At 40.2% G+C, this 22,830-nt stretch overlaps 1 protein-coding gene across 1 annotated transcript in view; it reads left to right on the plus strand.

The window, feature by feature from the left end:
- The window catches only part of CACNB4 (calcium voltage-gated channel auxiliary subunit beta 4), a 244,651-nt gene that overhangs the window by 103,342 nt on the left and 118,479 nt on the right, over window positions 1–22,830 (plus strand). The gene's annotated exons all lie outside the window — the stretch shown is intronic.

The raw sequence follows: 22,830 nt of genomic DNA on the forward strand, positions 1-22,830 counted from the left end.
CGTTTCCAAGGCGTGCAGCTGTGATTGAAAGACATCAGGGGGTCAGTGCAGACCTGGAAGAACTGGGCTCTGCTCAACTGCTGTAGCTCTTGTGTTGCTTTTTGTGACTCCGGTTTGTCCCTTTACGAGTTACGCTTTTCAGAGATACTGGCTAGAAGGACAGGCCTCATTTCCTAGGTCCACGGCCAGCCAGTCACGCCTGTGCTGAGCTCCCGTGAACTGCAGCCAATGCCTTCCGGCTGACAAAGCAGGGTTGTCACTGATAAGTGTTTACGTTGCACTTTAGATTTCAAAGTTCTTTCTCGGAGTTCTGTCTTACCTCGGTTTGGCAGGTGAAGAAACTAAAGCCCGTAGAGGTGGTGACTGGTCCAGGGTCATCCAACCAATGAATGGTGACGTGGGTACTGGATTCAGAGCCTCTGAGTTTCTGGGTCATTGCTTACCCCAGTGAGTCATGCAGCTTCTCTAGATTATGTCCTTTGTCCACCACCAACTCCTTTTTTTCCAAAGCTAGCTGCCTTCTCATAGCGTGAGCTCTCCTTTTTCAAAGCTGCAGCACCTTATTGGTTGACCAGAAAGCAGTATCTAGGTAGGCTCCAGTGTGGGACCCGTCCTAAGTCAAACCGAGTTGTGGTGTGGTGGGAGCAGAGGGAGGGAGTGGACTTTTTCTTTTGGGGTTTGGGGAAGTGATCAGTGCTGCTTTAGGAATATTAAAGGTCTAAGTATTGGAAAGGGGATGAAGGATTTAAGTGAAAACACTAGCTGTCACAGGTTCAAAATGTCAAACTAAAAAGACATTAAACATTTTGCATCTAAATAAAAGCCTTTGAGAGACTTTGGGCTTCTTTTTCAAACTTCACTAGTTGGGTCACAGAGGTCTTTTCTTGCCAGTGGGGCAGAGAGACTTCAGTGAGAACACTGAAGACTTCTACAGTAGAAATTCCCACAAGAAATCTTACTTACATCTGTTTATCATATCCATTTTTCCTTTACCTTCGTGGTTTTGTTTTGTTTTTTGTTTTTTTTTTTAATGACTTCTTGCCCATTTGACTTAAATTGCATCTGTTAAGCACAGATGCTGGATGGGAGTTCATATCTGTTTGCCTGTCTTTGTACAATATTCTCTGAAAATAAAATTTCTCCTTTGCTCCCCCCACCCATTGCGAATTTAATTAAGAAGGTGAGCAGTCGTGTTTAAAGTATTCAAGAGTCTGCCTTTCCAGACATTCCGAGCAGCCTCTCAGATATTGCTAAGTGTGGATTGCAGAACTGCACAGTGCAGGCGAAACAGGAAGCAGCTCCTTGCTGGGTAGGATGCTCTGAGGCGCCCTCCACTCTCCGAGGGAACACTCTTCAGCTGACTGAAGCAGGGAAGCTGAGCCAATCACAGGCCACTTTCCTAGCTCAGTCACCAGTCTGTGCTTGAGGAAGGGTTTTGCTTTCTTATGCTCTGTATTGGGAAGGCAGATAAAATGCCAGGGCTGGACTGCCTCTGGGGATAACCTCACCCTGTGTGATGTGAATGAATAGCATCTTGCCTGGTAAATCCCGGGAATTGATGAGACAAGTGCAGTCCTTCCAACGGGCCTTTTCTGTCTTTTAGCTGTAGCCGTGGCTCCTGTAGCAATTTTATTTTTGCCTTGACAGAGGTGCTCTGGATTATCAGACCTCCATGTATGACAATTTGTACCTGCATGGAATTGAAGACTCCGAGGCTGTAAGTATCTTCACAGATAGCTGATTCCCTCTTCCCTCCTCTCCCTCCTCCCACTCACCCCCCCAACCCCATTTCTTAGGCAACGCAGGGAACATGGAGCTGAAAGCCAACATCATTCGGGCGCTTGCTAGCTGCTGTGTGAATGTTCTCTGTATAGTTCAGAGTGAGCTGAAATTATGTTTTATTATATAATTTCTTGTCAAGCAAAAAAGAAACTAGGGTGGTAGCCAAGGCATCTAAGAGTGTAAGCTGTTTGTGATTTATACATTACTCAGTCCACGTTTGATCTCACAAGGGGTAACTGCTCCTTGTAGATCCGCTTAAACTATGCAGAAAGTGCCTGTGTTTTCCAATAGAAGGGTTCAGAGGAAAGGCTCATTCATTATATAATACACATTGTTTAGTGAGCTAGCATGAATGGAAGTTGCTCAGCTGTAGCTGTATTATGTGCTTTCTGACCAAACAAGTGGTGCAGATCTACTGCTTCTTTGTTAAGGAAATGAGCTGCAAAGGTTGTGGTCATCTAACAGCCCAGTGCAGAGGCAGAGGCTAGCGCTCCGCCACTCTACCCTGGAAGACTGAAGTAGGCTCATGTGTGTTTTGGTTTAGAAAATTGGACGCCTTTCCTTCCGTAGGTCAGGCTCATGTCATCTATTAAGATCAGGATGAAAATGGTTTTCTGAAAGCCCTAAAATCATACCACCAGAATGTTAGCTTGCGGATATAGGGTAAAGCTGATGACTGAGTCTTGCTTTCACTCTGTGCTAGTGGTAGTTCTTGATTTTTCCTCAATCATATTGAAATGTTGCAAGGTAAAATGATTTGGGGTGGCTGATGGGACCTGCTGTGGGGAGTCTGAATTTTATATGAGTGAAATGCCATACATGCTGCTACATTTGAAACAGGAATGTGTTATATAAGATTCCTTGGCTAAACCACCAAATAAACAAACTATAACAACAACAACAACAACAACAACAGAGCCCCATGGTACATGTATGTCAATGCAGACGGATGTATCAAACTGTGCTCTCTATGAAAGATAGAAATCCTCTGTTCTGATGAGGCATTCCATTTTTCCTCCTTGTCTCGGTGTTAGCTCTGACTCTAACTCTGTTTCTGCAAAGTCTCTCTGCATGGTGCCCAGTGTGCTCGTAAATTATCCCCACTGCCAGCTGATTGCAAGGGGCTGTAGTTTGACATGTTGGTGGCTGAAATAGAGGAAGTCCACACTTGCGAGTGGGGTGGAAGAACTATAGGAGTTCAGTAAGCCAGCTTCCCCAGCGGGGTCCTTCAGGAGGCCTGATCGTTTCTCATACCCCTTCTGTCCACATTCAGTTGTGAAATGTGTGAGGCCTTATTGAATTGTAACTTTTATTTGCGACCATCTGTTTTAACTCGGGCGCTGCATGGCACTTCCGTGGACAGGAGTTCTTTCGGAATCACCAGTTATTTTAGAAACCGGCTGGAATGAGCAGAGTTGGCTAGGAACTAATGTACCCATCACCTTGTTCTCTAGAACTGTGTAAATTTCAGATGCACTGGTTTGGAGGGAGGCCATTATAAGTACGAAAACATTTCCCCCCCTCCTTTTGGTCCAGCCTCCCAGGACGGCCGAGTTTCACTGTGGGGTGGGAGGTGCAGAGTGCAGTGCTTTGACTGGTGGTAGTTGACGGCGGGTAGTGCTAGGTACTGCAGTGCTGTGCTCCTGGTGACTCAGTGGTGGCCAGCAGCCTGAGATCCTCGGGGATCTGCGGAGGCGAGGAAGGTGGGAAACCCAAGAAATGAAGAGCGGCATCTGGCCGGTCCTCACTTAGAAGTACGGGAGGCTTTCAGTGGGCTGGGATTGAAAGCGTGTCACTGAAATCAGAGGGGAAGGCAGAGGTGTTTGGAGGGATGAACTGGCTCAGGATGCTCATTTGAGTTTATTTGTTTTTATAAGGAAGAATAATGTGATGTGTTACCCACGATGGTGTGACCAAAGCTTCAAGCCAATGGAGAAGACTAGGCCTAAATAGCTGACCCGGTGAAGTGACAGATAAAGCCACACCTGGAGTGCCACATCCTCAGCAGTCTTTCTCAGTGCTAATGCATTTATGGCTGTAAGTGTGGGGGTTCGCCCAGACTGGAGCAGAGCTCTCGGAGCAGGGCTGCTGGATAGGTGTGAAGAGGCTTTTCTCAGATGACCAGCTGCAGTCCAAGAATATACAGGCACTAAAAGCTGAGTACAGCACTTTCTCGGGGGGGTCAGGGTGCCGTCCGCCTGTGTCCTACCACTCTGTGCTGTTGGAAATGTCTTTGTGGGGTGTGTGGGAGTTTAACATGGGATAAGTGATTGTATTCAGTGTGTTCACACAGTAAGTCTGTAATAAGATCATCTTGCCTAGGGACTGATGAAATTTTAGTCTGAGTAAGGATAAAGCATCATTATACACTGTTAGCACCTCACATCCCCACAGTAAGAGAGAGATTTGGGTCCTGTTATGCAAGGTTTTTCTTGAGATTCTGGTCCAGGGATAGATATTATCCTTCTAATAGCCTAGCTTTTCACTTGTAACTTGGGCATTTCATGCACTGTATGTATAAAGAGAGAGGGACAAGGACCATGTGGGAACACACCTGAGTCTGGGCATTTTAGATTCTTGAGTTCTGTGGAGCCTTTTGGGACAAGTCCATTCGTTTCTGCTCTGGTTTCTAGGAGAATAGTTGATTGTTTGCATCATTCAGAATATAAGGAAGTGCAAAAGATGATTCAGTGCCCCACAGCAAAGCTCTGCATAGGAATGAGAGATTTCACGCAGAACATCATGTTACTCCTTTTGTTACCTTGATGTGGATCATGGAATGTGTGCTCCTGAATGAGTACATACCCGGACCAGGCCAGTTACAAGAGATCGTGCGCACAGACTCGTACTACGTTGTCTTCCGTGTGAAGGCTGCCTTATCCCACCTTCACTACCTGCGCTTGGTCTTAATAGAGGTCCAGGTGGCCAAGATGCTTGTCACTGACGGAGCCTCCCAGATACACTATGTGTTTTTTATCTGATTCACAATAGATTTTGATAGATCTGCTCCTTGTTTTATAAACGGATTCATTGTGTATGTTCACATTTGTGAAATCACGAGTAGATTTCTTTTTTCATTCAGCAGGTTTATTACACAAACAATAGCAGTGATGTTTTTACGGGTATAATGGAAGAAGCAGATAAGTAGAAGTTACCTAAAAATCCACCACGAGATAATCACTGCTAACATATTGATTTGTATCTTTTCAGACTCTCAGTGCACATCTATATGAATATGTCATTCTAAACCTGCCACTGTATATTGCATCCTTTGCTGTGAAATGGTGTTCTCAGCTGATAAAAGATTCAGCACACTAGAACTAGACTGGCCTGTGCAAAAGGTGCTTTGCACAATTTAAATCTTCTACGTGGGCCTTCTGGAATTTTGAGCGCTTTAAATGAAATATAGACTTTTAATTAGAGTATTTTGTAAAGTGAAGTCAGGGCTATTTGCACATAGAATTAATAGTTGATTTCTCTGACACAGTTGCTTCCATCTTTAAATGCTTACATTCTAAAGTGCTTCGAGGGAGAGACCTGAGACTTTCTCAGCGAAAAAGATAATCAGATCATAACTCAGGGCATTTACTAGAGAGGAAAATGTATCCTTGGAAATGTTTCCACTCATAGAAAGGAGCCTAATGTATTTACTAATACTGTTAGAAATCTTATAGGTGTAAAAGTTAAAGTGAAGGTGAATTTACAAACTGTAATGTGTATGTAATATCTGTGTGTGCGTATAAAAGCACACCTTTAAATTTATATGTATCTATACATTATTAAAAGTATAACTATATGCTAATTATTTAAACTATTCATTTTCTATAAGCTGCACAACTGTGTACGTTTGCCTACATGTCTGTGTACCCATAGTTGTACACCCTCTATACACCCCGGTACATTCGTATATAGATATGCTCCATGCTTTGCTAATTGATGGTTAATGCTAAGTGGGAGATTTCTGCCATACAGCTTTTGGAGGAGGAAAAATAACTGCTTTTGACATAAAGGAAGATACCCGAGAGGGTTGAAAGGCACACAGCCACAAGAGAATAAAGAATTGCTGCTGTCAGAGATACGATAAAGTTATTTTAAATATGAAGTTACGTCCTTGTGCTTGCTAGGAAGGAGGATCAACTTCAAAGAGAAGGCTTTGTGTGTTTAGGGACATTTGGGAAACCACGGTAGGCATATTAAGGATTAGATTCCTTTTGGAAACGGGAAGACTGGAGGTCTTTATGGTTTGGGAGATCAGAGGACCTTCCGGGGTCAGAAAGTCTTTTTGGTCTATTTCTAGAGAATGAGACCTGTTCTGTTAAAGAATCCAAGGTCTGTTTGTTGGCATCACTGGCCAGAGAGTGATTCTGGTATTTGCTCAGAGTCTAAGTGAATGATGAACAGAAATTTCTGTTCAATCAGTCAATTCTTAGCAATGATGGTTTTCTAAAATGTATATTGAAATGATTTCTAGATGTAATTGTCATTGAGCTAAAGAGAGAAAGCCCTTAAATCTGATCAGAATCCATGAATTTGCCTCTCCAAGGTCATCATTCTGGCTACTTTCTTTGTCATTTCCATTTTCAAGTGACAGAGGGATGTGTTAGGATCAGTTCCCCACCTTTTCTCTGGGACTTCTGCATCTTCTTTCCTGCTGGTGTTCTTCCTATTAGATTATGATGAGTCAGTCAGGATTTTAGAATATAGTCCTGTGACTCCATATGTGCTTAGTGAACACTACATTTTTCTGTGGTACAAGGTATTCTGTAGGAAGGTCAGCAATAATTAGGGTTATTTTAGGAAAAGGTGGGCAGGCATCCTTGCCTTAGCCCTTCTGTTTCTATCTGAGTTCAGTGCGGACCTTATTTCTATGTGGGTGGTTCTCTCATTATTCTGTTCACCATCTCCTTTTACTATCCCTTACCTGGGGAAACTGAGCCACCCGAAGAGCACAAGAAGACAGAACTGGACTGTTCTCATTTTCTCTTTTCTCTCTTCCCTCCCCCACTAGTCCTTGACAGTGATCATCACGTCATGAGCTCACATATCCATGAAGCTGAGTTAAACATTATACCAAGAAAGTTCTGTAGATGTAGACTCTGCAGCTGATCTAAATCAGGCTGATTTACTTGCCTTTTTTACTGTGCCTCCATCAGGCCTCGTTGACTTCAAAAACAGAAATAGCTCTAACCCGCCACCCTGCTAAGGACCCTGGCATGTGATCTTACTTGAGACAGGGCCCCAGAGGGCACTGCTTAGTGTGTAAACTCGAGGGAGTTTGCAGTTCATAGAAAATCATGGCAAGCAGATTGGGAGTTGTAGATTTTTATGCCCTGGGCTTTGAACTTTTTAAGATTCTGAGCGTGTGAATCTAAGATAAAACTGTGCAGCCATTTTTACAGTACTTCTGGGTATGCCAAAGGGAAGGTGGCTCAGATGGCTCACATGATAGTTTGCAAGATCGAAATAGATCAGTACTTGGTCTCACTCTACATTTATGTATTCTTTTATAACATAAATGTATAGTTCTAGCAATAAATATTTTTCTCTCATCTTAAATGGTGCCACTATGTCAGTACTTCCCACATCCTATATATATATACATTTTTTTTCTCTTTTGCATCATTCAAGAAATAGTGAGGGGCACCTGGCTGGCTCAGTTGGTGGAGCATGCGACTCTTGATCTCGGGATTGTGGGTTTGGGCCCCACATTGGGTATAGAGATTACTTAAAAATAAAAAAAAAATCTTAAAAAAAAAAGAAATAGTGAAAAGTCTTAAACTTGAAACAGGATGTTTTGAATTTGCTTTCAGCCCTTTTGTTCAGGGGAACTGATGGAAGGGATACATTCTAACATGAATACTGGCAACTGTCAATTGCTCAAGAGCTTGATTGTGTAGTTTGTGAATAACTTAGTTCTCTTATTTTGCCATTTTAATCCTATTACTCTTTAATCTTTCTTTTCTTTTTAGCTTGAGCATAATATAACACTGACCTTCAGTGTTACTTCTCTATTAGCAGATTTGTTGAGAAGTTTGGTGAGTAAAAGGGTTGTAGTTAAAATTGTTTCTCAATCTTTTTTTAAAATTACTTTTTGTACTTTGTATTACAAAACAATAATGTAGTGTAATAATGCTGGGATTAAAAGCAGAGACTCCACGCAAGATTTCTAGGGATGACATCCCAGCTCCCCACTTCCCAGTTTGTGGCTTTGGGTACATTTCTTAGACTTGCTGTGCCTCAGTTTCCACATTACTAAAGTGTTAATAGTAATGAAACCTACATCTTGGGTGGTTTTGAAGATTAAATAAGGTAGTATGTGTAAAGCCCTTAAAACATGTGTTTTCTGCTATTATTATTATACATATCATGAATATATTTATGCTTTTGGCATGCTCCTTTCTCTGCAGGTTTGGTATTTCCATCTAATCCTTTAGTTTATTTTCAGAGCATTTGCATGGTTTGACAGTGCTTTCTAAAAATATTATAGTGGGGGGCGCCTGGGTGGTTCAGTCATTAAGCGTCTGCTTTGGGCTCAGGTCATGATCCTGGGTCCTGGGATCGAGCCCCGCATCGGGCTCCCTGCTCAGTGGGAAGCCTGCTTCTCCCACTCTCACTCCCCCTGCTTGTGTTCCCTCTCCCGCTGTGTCTCTCTCTGTCAAATATTAAAATTAAATAAAAATCTCTGTCAAATATTAACATTAAAAAAAAATGTTAAAAAAAATATTATAGTGGCTGTCAAGTGGAAGAATGTACTGATGTCCTAAGGCCTTCTGATTAGTTTGTTGTATTTTGTTTCAGAGAAAGAGGCAGTAGAATCTAATTGAAAGAGCACTAGGAGTTGGAAGTCTTGGTGTTTGCCTCTTATTAGTAGTGACCTTGGTCAAGTCATTTGATCCCTCCGATTCTCAATTTTCCTTCCTATAAAATGAAAACACTTGGTTAGATGATTTCTAAGGTTTTTCTACATCTAAAATTCTGTTCTGTTTGTCAATAAGCAATTTCTTCAGTTTGGATACAAATACCACCATATGCCATTTGCTTTTTGAAATGATCAATTACCATGGTGTGTTGTGCATACTGAGTAAGGTCTCTGTATTTGGTCCCTGAGTCTGAATGTTTGGCCTTTTCAGAATCTTTGAAGGAGGAAAGTGTATATGGTGCACATCTTTGAGAGGACTAGATTTTTGAAAAGGGGGGATGTTTTATTTAAGACTTTTAACTCTAAAGCCAAAGGATGCTTTGTCTGTTGCTCATTTGCTTGCCAATACCCACATTGCACTTCCAGCCCACAGTGATTTGAGATGGAAACACTTGAGTCTCATCTCTAAGAAAAAAAATCAAAAGCAAATGCTTTTTGAGAAGTAAGCTTCTCCTAACTCTTATTGATAAGTGAGGAGTGGTATTTCTGCTTTAAATGATTTGTATCTTTCCATCTTGGCCAAGTTGTCTTAGCTATCACTAGGAGACTGTTGACAAGAAAAAAGTTTAAATAATTATTTTATGATTGTTACGTTGCTTAATCATCAAGAATGTTTATTGTTTGGTGTTTTCTTGCTTTACAAAATTTTCTTCAGCTCATCATTATTATCCTTTGGGGTGTACTAAAAGCAATAATCAATCAATTAGAAAACCCCAGGAATATAATAAATTCTAGGAGACATTAATTATTTTTTAAAAAGTCATTCATTACTTTTAAAAGGAGTCACTGTGCCTGATCTGTTTAATTTTCTTCTATGATAAAATGAAAGGCCAGAGGATAGAAGAAAAGGGGCAATCTTTACCTCAGTCCAACCTCTCAAATATTCCCTTAAAGAGTGTTTGAATGAAGTAAGAGTTGGAAGCAAGTATCTATCATGAAGGCAGAAAAATGTGGTGAATATCATGCTAAAATATTTGGTCAACAAATTAGTTCCCTGGTTTGTTTCCAAAGAGTCATTATTTATAGCTTAATATCATTTAATTTTAATTGATGTCCCAGAGATTAATGTCTTGGACTTATTTGATTCAATGGCTCTATTGATCTAAGGGACAGAATTAAGAATTTATCAGATTTTCAAATCATCTCACTTTTTTAAAAAGATTTTATTTATTTATTTGAGAGAGAGAGAGAGAGAGCACGAGAAAGAGGAGGGAGTGATGGAGGAGAAGAAAATGAAGAGGGACAAGCAGACTCCCCGCTGGGCACAGAGCCAGATACAGGGCTCAGTCTAACGACCCTGAGATCATGACCTGATCCGAAATCCAGATTTGGAAGCTTAACTGACTGAGCCCCTTAGGAGCCCCTATATCATCTCATGTTTAATCATATTGTTAATGCTTAGAATATAGGAATGGAATTAAGATAAAGTTGATAAGGTAGGGAAACACAGAACATGCTTAGTTGTCATGCTGCACTTTTGTGAAGTGCTAGGCTACTGAAGAGTAGAGTAAGGAATAAAACCAAACAGATCAAAAAGACCTAGGTAGATATTTGATTAAAAAAAAAAAGACCACTTTGATGGTCATGTTTAATTAATTAATAATTAATAAAATTATTAATTTTATATACCAACAATTTGGTATATAAAACCTCTTCCTAGATGTGCATCTTCCTAGAGTGCCAATGTTATTTTTTTTAATATTGTAACAATTTTTCAAGTCTTATATTGTATTTTATTAATCCTAAAGCTCACATTCCCTGCCTTCCACCCCCAACATTTTGATATATCTAAAATGGGGCTACATCTTTTTTTTTTTTTTAAGATTTTATTTATTTTGACAGAGAGAGAGCACAAGCAGGGGGAGCGACAGGCAGAGGGAGAGGGAGAAGCAGGCTTCCTGTGGAGCAGGGAGCCCGATGTGGGGCTCGATCCCAGGACCCTGGGATCATGACCTGAGCCGAAGGCAGACACTTAACTGACTGAGCCACCCAGGTGCCCTAAAATGGCTCATAGCTCTATTGGCAGATTTTTTCCCCTAGTGGTACATAATCTAATGTTGGTTTTTAAAATCATTGGTATCTTAGGGGCACCTGGGTGGCTCAGTCGTTAGGCATCTGCCTCCGGCTCAGGTCATGATCCCAGGGTCCTGGAATTAAGCCCTGCATCAGACTCCCTGCTCGGTGGGAAGCCTGCTTCTCCCTCTCCCACTTCCCCTACTTGTGTTCCCTCTCTTGCTGTCAAATAAATAAAATCTTTAAATAAAATAAAATAAAATAAAATAATTGGTATCTTAAATTCAGTGAAATGAGGTTTTAGGAGAAAATGTGTAAATAATACAAAACTATATAGGATGAAAAATTGGTTTTCCTTAACAACCTCCCAACCTATTCCTCTCTCCACAGGTAGGTGTTTTTAACAATTCAGTGGGTATCCATTCAGTCTTTTTTCCTATACATTGACCAACATGGGTATTTAGAAAAACATACTTACAAATGCACATATCATATTTGTAATTTTAAAAAGCATGAATAAGAACATAATAAATATTGTCCTGTGACTTTTTTTCCTCAGAAAAAAATGTACCATGGATGTTTTTCCATATCAATTTATTCTTTTTTCACAAACTGAGTGACATACTGACTGTATAGTGTGGATTTGCCATAACAAATTTAGCCCACTGGTAGATTTAGAATATTTCCTGTTTTTCAATCCTGTAGCTAAATGCTACAGTTAACATTCTTATAGAGGAATATTTGTGTACACATGGAGCATTTCTCCAGAACAGCCTTCTGGAATTGCTGAGTTAAATGATTAGCACATTTTAAGATGTATATATATGGATTGGTATGTATTGTAAGATATTTTTATATTAAAATAAACACCCTTTTTTGATTGAGACTAAAGGAAATTAGCTCAAAATGAAACATAAGACTTCGAAGAAGTGTTCTTGGTTGTGGGAAGCAGCTCTAGGCTATGTATGGCCTCCAGGTTTCATAAGAAGAATTTGTCTACTCTCTGTTGTAAGAATTGGGTTCTTGAAAACCCACAAAAACTTGTGAAGTTCATCCCTCTTTATTTTATAAATGGAAAAACTGAGGCCCAAAAAGTTTAGGCAACTTGTGCAGAATGACCCAGACAATTTATGGTGGAGCTGGACCTGGAACCTTCCTCAAGTATCTCACCAGAGCACTCTTCTTTTCACGATGCCAAATGCAAGGGTTAATAATCTAAAAAATTGGAATAACAAAGGCTGGTAGAGTTGTATTATTTGCATGGTGCTTGCTTGACAGCTTACAAAGCATTTGGGAGTTGGGAGAATTTCCAAAACAGAGAACAGATTGCTCTCTGACCCCAATGGTGAGACCTTTATCTACTTGGAATCCAGATTAGAGTCCCAATTTCTTTCAAGCTTTCTTGTTTGATATTGTTTTCTGTTATGGTTCAAAGTCCCCATTTTGATGGATTGAAATGACAACACATCCACAAAACTTAGACGAACATAAAAGCTCAGTGCTAAAGAACGTCTGAAAGAGGTTTTGTGTTTTAGGGAAATGTTAGAATTCTCATTATTCGTATGCAGGTCTTGATGGCAGTTGCACACGGATGCTACATTTGGCCTTAGCCAAGAGTACCAAAGTTCCATTTTTATTGTTTCTCTCATTTTCAATTCATCTCCATGAGCTTCCAATTCAGGGAAACGTTTGCATGACTTAGTAGTGATATTTTTAAAAGTAAAAGGGATAGCAATATTTGTAAAAGATCAAAGGAACTCTAAGTTATGAGTGGGGTTCCTTCAGAATCAGTCAGAATCCCTACAGAAAAACAGCATCCTCAAATTAGGATAACTTGAGAGGTTTAATAAATAGAAGAGGTGTAGGTAGGGTAGAAGGAAGCCACAAGGGATACCACAGTACTCCCAGGGCTGGTAACTGCAGAGCTGTTAGCACCTTTAGGCCCAACAGAACCAGGAAAGGGCAAAAGCATGGTTATGGGAACCTGGGAGGGCTGAGTTCTGTCAAGAAGGCTACCTTGAGATGGATGCAGTCTTCCTTGGGGAGGGATATCCTCAGCCTACGGGCATCCCACAGGGAGGAAGCCAGGGGATGTATACTCCAATCTCATTCTCTTCCCTTACTCTGATCTATGCTAGGGTTCTGATTGGCCAAACACAACCAGAAGCCAAAGAGCAGAGCTTATAGGTCAGCAACAACACACTGTGAAAGCAGAGTGGGGGTGGGCTGGGTGTTGATCCGGAGAGGTAAATGGATGTTGGTTTCATCCACATCACTGATGAGCCCTGTCTGACTTATATCGGTGTCAGTAGATGAAATCATGCAGTTTGAAGGCATTCCTAAACCACACTTCTGAAGCTGTTAGTGAAGCTCTGAAGGAGATGCTGTTGGTCATTTTCCATTGGAGGTGTGTGTTGGCTTTCATATGTCTCTAGTTCCAGTACAAATGGTGACCTGGATTTTAATTCCTGTACTGTTTATTTATTTATTTACTTACTTATTTATTTGAGAGAGAGAGCGAGAGTGGGGAGAGGAGCAGAGGGAGAGGGAGAAGCAGACTGTGCTGAGTGCAGAGCCTCATGCAGGGCTTGATCCCACGATCCCAAAATCATGACCTGAGCCAAAATCAAGAGTTGGACGTTCAACAGACTGAGCTACCCAGGTGCCCCTGTACTGTTTTTTAAAATTATTATTAAGATTTGGAGTACTTCAACAAGGTCTAGAAATGGGATAAAATAAAAGGTTTAAATGTTAGTGTTGTGGAGAAAGCTTGAGAAGCTAAGCTATGTGGGCTTCCATGATTGCCTTAAATATATGAAGGTCTCTGCTGATACTAAGCAGATACAGAAGAACGGTCAGCTGTGGGTCAGCTGTGCTCCGCTGTCATGACCAGACTAAAATAATTCTTAGGATTTCTCCTCAAGTCGTAGAAACAGAAACAGTGGGAGGATTGGTGGGAGTAAGGATTAATGTCATGAGATTTTACAGTTCTGACAACAGCCTCCTTATTAAAAGATACATGGACTAAGTGGGGGCAGGAAAGTCAAGAGGAGTGTTTCCTTGACAGTGTTGGAAGCAGAACTTGTTTTGTAAGGTAGAGGAAGCCCTTGGAAAATATTAGCTTGGAGGTCAGGCCTCGTCATTTTTAGTGAAGCTAAGCAGACCTTGGTTATCTCTATTAAAAAGTCAGTGTTGACTGCTTGCTGGTTATACAGTGCGTAAAATTTGTAAGAATCCATTGAACTGTACACATAGGATATGTGCAAGTTTCTTTATGTGTGTGATATACTTCAATTAGAAATTTGGGGAGTCTCTTTTGGGAAAACAAATGTAACTAGTGGGATTCTGGGAGCTGGGATTAAGATTAGGAAGGATATAATAAAGGTTCTTGCTTCTAATTGTTAGGAAGCGTAGAAGGGAGTAGATTCATATGCTGACCATGTGCTGGAGTCCTGAGTTTAGAAACAGCACTAATTCTTGACCAGTGGACTAAGGATGGGACCCATGAGTCATCATTGGGAGGTGGGTAAACCATATTCTTCCAGTGCCCAGAGTGGAAGACTTTCTCATTGGGTGATGCTCATCTTGGCCTTTTGTTTCATGCTCTCTCTGGGACAGGTCACTATAGTGGTGGTTACATACCTATATGTGGCAGATGCCTCACTTCTCTGAAAACCATGATTTTTAAGGTAAGGAGGACTCTGGGAAGTAGATTTTCTCCCCTCCTCTAGCATGGTCTGCAGGGTCAGAGCCAAGCTGTTCTTGGGGTGAGAGCTGGTCCTTATGCTTCAGAACTGTGCCAGGGCTTCAGCAGAAAGCCAGTTCTGATGACAGGGGATAAAATGATGATTGCTGTGAGTCTTGGTTGAGGTTTATCGAAATAAGGTCCTAAGGTTCAGATGTTTACTCCTGGAAGACTGTGTACTTGGTATGTGGATGTACACACTCAATAGAGAAGTACTGAGTAAGTCTCTAAGTGTATGTAAGGAACTAGATTAAAGCCAAGCTAGCATACATATTACATGAACACTACTTGAATGTTTTCATTTTCAAAATCTACCTGCTTATAAAATAACATATGTTATTTTTAGAGACTGGTTTCTTATATTATTTTTATAGCTCTAATTCTAAATTATTATTAGCATGGAGTGCAGTCTTGCAAGAAGGATGAGGTGGGTCTTATAATTGAAGTACACTGTTACCATTTGTTGTTATAGATGCTTTCATTAGCTGTGAGAGAGGGAGAGAGAGAGAAACTCCTTGGATCAAAGCTTAATATAAAGAACAATGCAAGATACAACTCTAAGGATTTTATTAGGATTGAATAGTATGTTGATAAGTATGTATTGTTTTGCCCTGGTTTTGAAATATACACTGATATAAAGGTAACTAGAAGAAGGTTGTTCATGCTACATTCCAAACTTTGTATAAATTATCCAAAAAAATTTTAAGAGAAGGAAAAATAAAGAAGAATATAAATAAGATAGAAAAAGGACAAGGAAATGCATAACGTAGATTCTGTGAATCTACATTTTTGATTCATATCCCTTTTAACTAAAATATATTCTGGCTGTAAGATGTGCATCTAGTTGTTAGATTTTTCATTTGAGTGTTGCATTTACATAGAGAAGCTGGCTTTTAAATGCCAGCCAGCAGCCAACTCAAATACTGAAGATTTGTCTAACTCAGTGACTAGTTTAGTAAGAAGATATCTTGAAGACGTTGAGGGGGAGGGCACACATCAGATACCTTGTTCTGGAAACTCAGCCAGAATTCTCTCAGTTGTGATCTATCTGATTCTTAGAGTATTTGAGTTTTTAGTTCCTAATTTAGGGATTGCAAAGATGCTGTGAGCATAAAACCTCACTTCTGCATACTTAATGAAAAATGGATAGTTTCAAAGCTCTAGAATGACTTCCTGGAGAAAACTTGAGGATACTCAGTAGGCTCTGGCTATAAACTATGACCATTTCTGAGAAGCGTAAAAAGTGCCCATTATCCCATAAGCATTATGTTACATGACATCCAAGATCCTCTACCCAATGATACTTATAGACTCTGGAAGCATTTCTTGATTTACTGATTGGAACTTCCGCTGGGTCCTGAGTCTCCAAGGAATGTTTGGACCCTTCTGCTATACTGAGGACAGGTCAGATACTGATAGGTATTCCTCCTCATTGTACCTACTTTTCAGTTTCAAAGAGCTCTCTTTTTTTTTGTGTGTGGACCACACATAATATTAGTGTTTTGCAGAGCATAGTATGGGGAAAATTATTTGCAGTAGGTAATAAGGAGCTGTTGAAAGATTTTTAAACTGGAAAGGTGTGATCAGACATACATGGGTCAGAGTGGAAGATGGATTTGAGGAGGGAGAATTCAGGCAGGGAGTCCAATTAGAAAGCTGTTGAAATAGTGCAGGTGTGAGGTGGTGTAGGCCTCAACTGGGGCAGTAGCAGTGGGAATAGAGAGGAGGAGGTAAACTGAGAAATACTTAAGTCATCAATGCAGCAGGTTTCATGACTAATTAGCTTAGGAAGGGAAGGGAGTCTGGAAGGAGCCCCTCCACTTCTGGCTTGGGTGGCTGACAGGATGATGGTGTCACTGAGGTTGGCAAACTAGGCCATTTCTTCTGATGCCTTTGGAACTGACCCAAGGGAGCTCCGGTTAGAAGCAGGGTCCAGGTTCTGAAGTTTTCAGTCCTTCAGTTGTTGATCTTGATTCCTGGCTGAGAAAACTGCTGGCTTCATCCCAAGGTTATGAAATAGTTTTGTTCTAGACAGCCAGGACCCACAGTGACCAGGAATTGGCTATAGAATAATTATGTTCTAGCTCTATGCATTCTGGCCCCCATACCCATCTTTCTGTACCTTACCATGCATATCTGAAAGCCATAGAGGAAACGTGCTCTCCAGAGGAACTCTGCAGCAAAGAATCTTCAAATTGATTTTTAATCATTCTTTTTCTCAGTAAATGAGTCTTATTACAAGTGACAACTAGATTACAAAAAAGGGCATTTGGGATATTGCTTAGATCCTAACCAGAAAAAAAAAACTATTAAAAAAATATTATTGTCTTATATGTTTCTTTTTCTATTAAGGAGTAGAAGGTCATATTATTTTTCCAGAGTATCTCTATCTCTTAATTTTGGTAAATGAATCTCTAACCATTAATTTGATATGCCTATTGATATATGTGACAAAAATGATCCCCTAGACAAATAAGTTTGGTAATAACCACATTGTATGTCCTTTTCCCAAAGATTCCCAGCATACAATAGGCCACTAAAGTCTCTTAGCATTTTGTAATAAATAAACCAATTAAATTTTGTTTAGCCCAAAGATATCGCAAACTTATTTGACCTCAGAACCCATCCCCTCCCCGCAAGGAATACCTAGTAACTACTTGAAGAACTGGCATGCTGCAGAATTCAGTGGAGGAAATGTTGTTCAGGTTATTTATGTCAGCCTTATTTGCTGGAAACATTCTCAGTCTTAAATTGGGTGGATTTTGTGGGCTGGAATGGAGTTTACGTTAGAAAAATATGTTTCCAGGGCCTTCTTCTCAGAGACTTTGCTTCAGTTAGTCTGGGATGGGGCTTAGGCTTTGCATTGTTGCTATACCCTCGCAAGATGATTTCCGTGTAGGTCTTTCAGCAGTTTGGTGACAGTACAGAGCACTCACAGTGTCCCTTTTCATTTAGGTCCCCATTTATTTGTCCTACTGTCTTCTGGAGTGGCAAGCACTTTGAAGTAGGAATGTCTTTCTCACTCATCTCCCTAACCTTGCATAGCTTTGCATACAGTGCGTGCGTGTCCCTAGACAGGTGCTCAGTAAATTGTTACTGGAATGAATTGAAATTTGATAACCTTAACTCCTCCAGAAATCAAGATGGACCCAGGGAGTGGTCAGAAATGATTGAATGTGATATATTTGTCAGGGATTCCCAAGAGATATATGTAGATATATATGTATATGTATATATATATAGTTATAGTTATAGTAGTTATGTATATCCATGACCAGCCATACTATTATTTCTTCTTTGAAAAATCAAAGTAAATTTTAAAATGGAGGCTAGCGGACTTAGGAAATTAAAAGGCCTTTATATTTAAAAGAGCTGGAGTGTGATAAGGGAAACTCAGTCTTCTCTCCTGATATTTCCAACAGGGCTCACTGGTGACACTAAGCCCCCCTCCCACCCTAGACTCCCTACATCCTCTTCCCTAGAGTTCATCTCTCTTAATAGTTTGCTTTTAAATAACAGCTTTATTCCCTATGATCCAGCAATTGCACTATTAGGTATTTACCCAAAGGATACAAAAATACAGATCCAAATGGGCACAGGCAGCCTGATGTTTATAGCAGCACTATCAACAATAGCCAAACTATGGAAAGAGCCCAAGTGCCCATCGACAGATGAATGGATAAAGCAGATGTGTGTGTACACACACACACACACACACACACAGGAATATTATGCAGCCATCAAAAAGAATGAAATCTTGCCATTTGCAATGACATGGATGGAGCTAGAGTGTATTATGCTAGGTGAAATAAGGCATTCAGAGAAAGATTCCATATGATCTCACTCATCTGTGGAATTTAAGAAGGAAAACAGATAAACATATGGGGGGGAAGAATAAGAGACTCTTAACAATGGAGAACAAACTGAAGGTTGATGGAGGGAGGTGGAGGGGAGGATGCACTAGATGGGTCATGGATATTAAAGAGGGCACTTGTTGTGATGAGCACTGGGTGTTGTACGTAAGTGATGAATCACTGAACTCTACTCCTGGAACCAATATTGCACTGTATGTTAACTAAGTAAAATTTAAATTAAAAAGATAAATAACAGCTTATCGAGCTATAATTTACATACCATACAATTCACCCATTTAAAATGTACAATTCAGTGGTTTTAGGTATATTTGCAGAATTGGGCAACCATCACCACAGTCAATTTCAGAATATTTTAATCACGCCAGAGAGAAATCATGCACACATTAGCAGTCATTCCCATTTCCCACCAACTTTTCCAGCCCTGAGCTATCTCTATGGATTGGCCTGTTCTGGATATTTTGTACCTGTGGAATCAGTCATTCAATATGTGGCCTTTTGTGACTGGCTTCTTTCGCTTAACATAGTGTTTTCAGATTTATATAGCATATATCAGCATATCATTTCTTTTTATTGCCACATAATATTCTGTTGTATATATATAACACATTTTATGTATGTATCTGTTGGAAATTTGGGTTGTTCTCACTTTCTGGCAGTTATGAATAATGTTGCTATGAACATTGGTGACAAGTTTGTGTGTGTATATGGAACTTAACAGTTTCTTGACCACTTTAAAATGTAAGCCATTTTTAATCATTTGAGATATACTAAAGATATACTGAAGAATCAAGGTATTATAGAATCCTACTCTACTGACCTGTATGGCCATATCTCAGCCATTTCCATGTAACCCTGCTCTAGTCAGTGTGATTCCCCCAGAGTTACATGAGTAGACAGTGCTTAATCCCAAGTACAAGAATTGTGGACACCATCCCCTCCTTCTGGAGAGCTCTTCTCTGCCCACCACCCCCCCTTACAGCTTTCGTACTGTATGAAGTCCAACTCTTACTCTACTTCGTGAGGCTGTTCCCAGCATTTCTGAATCTTCTGAATTCACATAGCAGCATCTACCCCCACTCACCTGGGCATGTCACCTTATATAGCAAGTTCACTATTCCATGTGTCCGTTGCTTATCTCTACATATATAAAGTGCTGGAGGGCAAGGACCAACTCCCTTCATTCTTTTGTGCCTCCCTTATTTCAACCCCAACTACACCAAGGGTAAGAGAGAAATTGATACCGAATCAGTGAATAGGTGCTATAGCTCAAAGCCTCCATGACATTGATGTTCTCAGTGTCTAGTAAAATGGGACTGGATTGCACCAACCCGTGAGGAAATGACAAGAGTCATCAATTAAACCAGGTGCAGCTCTGAAATAGTGAGGGGCTCATTTAAAGAGCTGCTGACTTGTCACAGAAAATGCTGAAAGGCATTCTGTGTAGAAATAATCTTGTCTTGGGGCGCCTGGGTGGCTTAGTCGTTGAGCGTCTGCCTTCGGCTCAGGTCATGATCCCAGGGTCCTGGGATCGAGCCCCGCGTCGGGCTCCCTGCTCTGCGGGAAGCCTCCTTCTCCCTCTCCCACTCCCCCTGCTTCTGTTCCCTCTCTCGCTGTGTCTCTCTCTGTCAAATAAATAAATAAAATCTTAAAAAAAAAAAAAAGAAATAATCCTGTCTTACCATCATATATTCTCTTCATTTCTTCTTACTTGTTCTCATTTGCAAGGACATGTTCAGGGACATTGTCTTGAATATAAGATCCTTGCAACTTCCTCCCTTTTATTTCCAAGCTTAGATCATAATTTAGCAACTCTGTCATTATCAGAGCCATTATGTCGGTGATGGTCATATCCAAAATTTCTATGACTTCGCAGATGAGGTCAGTAGAGTGGGCCCCGCATAAATGGACCTTCTTATGTTAATCTGTAAACCCAAATGAAAACAAACAAAAAAAAATTACAGGAAATCCAACAGAAAGGTATAATAATTTGAAACAGAACACATATTTTAGTTTTTCTTGCACTTGGCAAGGAAAATTTTAAGCATTTTCCTATAAAACCTACTCTTCAGGTATTTCTTTATAGATGAGAGTATTAAACAAATCATCCCAGTTCTTTTTTTATGAGTTGATTATGAAAAGGTCCATGGAAATAATTCTGCCTAAATAAAATTACTTTATTAGTTCATAACCTTATTTTTTGTGTGACATTGGAAAAACTCTAGGGACTAGGGTAGCAGCTGTTGGTCATTGCTACCCTGGGACTTATTACTTTGGGCCATCCTGATTTAGGTAGAACAGTGGTAGATCCCTTCAGCAGGATGTGTCCTTGGATCCTCAGGCTCATTCATGTAAAGACAGGGGTCATCTGGGCAACAGACTTCCTTAAGTTCTTACTGTGCAAAATTAAGACATCAGCTTTGTAAATTAATCTTAGACCTATCTGTTGGTGCCCTTTGTGCAGGACCAGTAAATATTTATTTTTATTTATTTATTTATTTATTTTATTACGTTATGTTAGTCACCATACAGAACATCATTAGTTTTTGATGTATTGTTCCATGATTCATTGTTTGCGTATAACACCCCATGCTCCATGCAGTACGTGCCCTCCTTAATACCCATCCCCGGGCTAACCCATCCTACCACACTCCTCCCCTCTAAAACCCTCAGTTTGTTTCCCAGAGTCCATAGTCTCTCATCGTTCGTCTTCCCCTCTGATTCCCCCCCTTCCTTTTTCCCTTCCTTCTCCTAATGTCCTCCATACTATTCCTTATGTTCCACAAATAAGTGAAACCATATAATTGACTTTCTCTACTTGACTTATTTCACTTAGCATAAACTCCTCCAGTTCCGTCCATGTTGATGCAAAATTTCAGTATTCATCCTTTCTGATGGCTGAGTAATATTCCATTGTATATATGGACCACATCTTCTTTATCCATTCGTCTGTTGAAGGGCATCTCGGCTCTTTCCACAGTTTGGCTATTGCAGACATTGCTGGTATGAACATTGGGGTGCATATGGCCCTTCTTTTCACTACATCTGTATCTTTGGGGTAAATGCCCAGTAGTGCAATTGCTGGGTCATAGGGTAGCTCTATTTTTAACTTTTTGAGGAACCTCCACACTGTTTTCCAAAGTGGCCGTACCAACTTGCATTCCCACCCACAGTGTAAGAGGGTTCCCCTTTCTCCACAACCTCTCCAACACTTGTTTCTTGCCTTGTCAATTTTTGCCATTCTAACTGGTGTAAGGTGGTATCTCAATGTGGTTTTGGTCTGAATTTCCGTGATGGCTAATGATGATGAACATTTTTTCATGTGTCTGTTAGCCATTTGTATGTCTTCTTTGGAGAAGTGTCTGTTCATGTCTTCTGCCCATTTTTTGACTTGATTATTTGTTTTTTGGGTGTTGAGCTTGAGAAGTTCTTTATAGATCTTGGATATCAGCCCTTTATCTGTAGTGTCATTTGCAAATATCTTCTCCCATTCCGTGGGTTGCCTCTTTGTTTTGTTGACTGTTTCCTTTGCTGTGCAGAAGCTTTTTATCTTGATGAAGTCCCAAAAGTTCATTTTCGCTTTTGTTTCCCTTGCCTTTGGAGACGTGTCTTGAAAGAAGTTGCTGTGGCTGATGTTGAAGAGGTTACTGCCTATATTCTCCTCTAGGATTTTGATGGATTCCTGCCTCACATTGAGGTCTTTCATCCATTTGAGTTTATCTTTGTGTATGTTGTAAGAGAATGGCAGGACCAGTAAATAAATCGAAGTGTAACCAAAGAACTGTTTACAGATATGCTTTTTTTCTGAGCATTTAAACAAACAGGTAGTACCTGTGGCATGTCTGACACTGTACTATGTTGGTACTTCTTATAAGAGGAATAGAAATAGAAGATGTGCCCATTATGAAAATGCTTAGTTAAGTCAAGAGGATCAGATTCATGCATATGAAACAACCAGGGGGGACCATAAAATAATGGGTTGTGTTTTATTTTTGCAAAAAAGAATTGGATTCATCACAATGCTTGCCATTTATAAACTGTTGGGATTTGGACAAATTGTTTACCTCCCTGAGTCTATCTCCCTATCAGTATGACGAGGATAATAATATCCTTACATGGCCTTTGTGGTGATAAAATCAATTTAGAGAACATATGTAAAGAGCTAAATAAAGTTCCTTGACGCAGAGCAGTTTAATGAATTTAGATATTATTATTATTAATTGGAAGACAGCTTAGGATGACTGAAATCAGGTTTAGGAGGTTTGGTACAGAGTCTAAACCCAGGCACAAAAGGAATTGGGAATTGTGGAAAGGCACGGGACCCATCTGTATAATTTCATAAAAGTAATACTATTTAAGCCAGACCACTATAACCATAATAATAGTTACCATGTGCTGTGGGCCAGAATTGTTCTAAGTGTACTACATGGATTCCTTCCATTAATTTTCACAACTACCTTATGATGCAGGTACTTTTACCATTCAATTTCTAGGCACAG

This window comes from Mirounga leonina, unplaced genomic scaffold, assembly GCF_011800145.1.
Source record: "Mirounga leonina isolate KUSES-001 unplaced genomic scaffold, KU_Mleo_1.0 Mir_151, whole genome shotgun sequence".
NCBI classification, from domain to species: Eukaryota; Metazoa; Chordata; class Mammalia; order Carnivora; family Phocidae; genus Mirounga; species Mirounga leonina.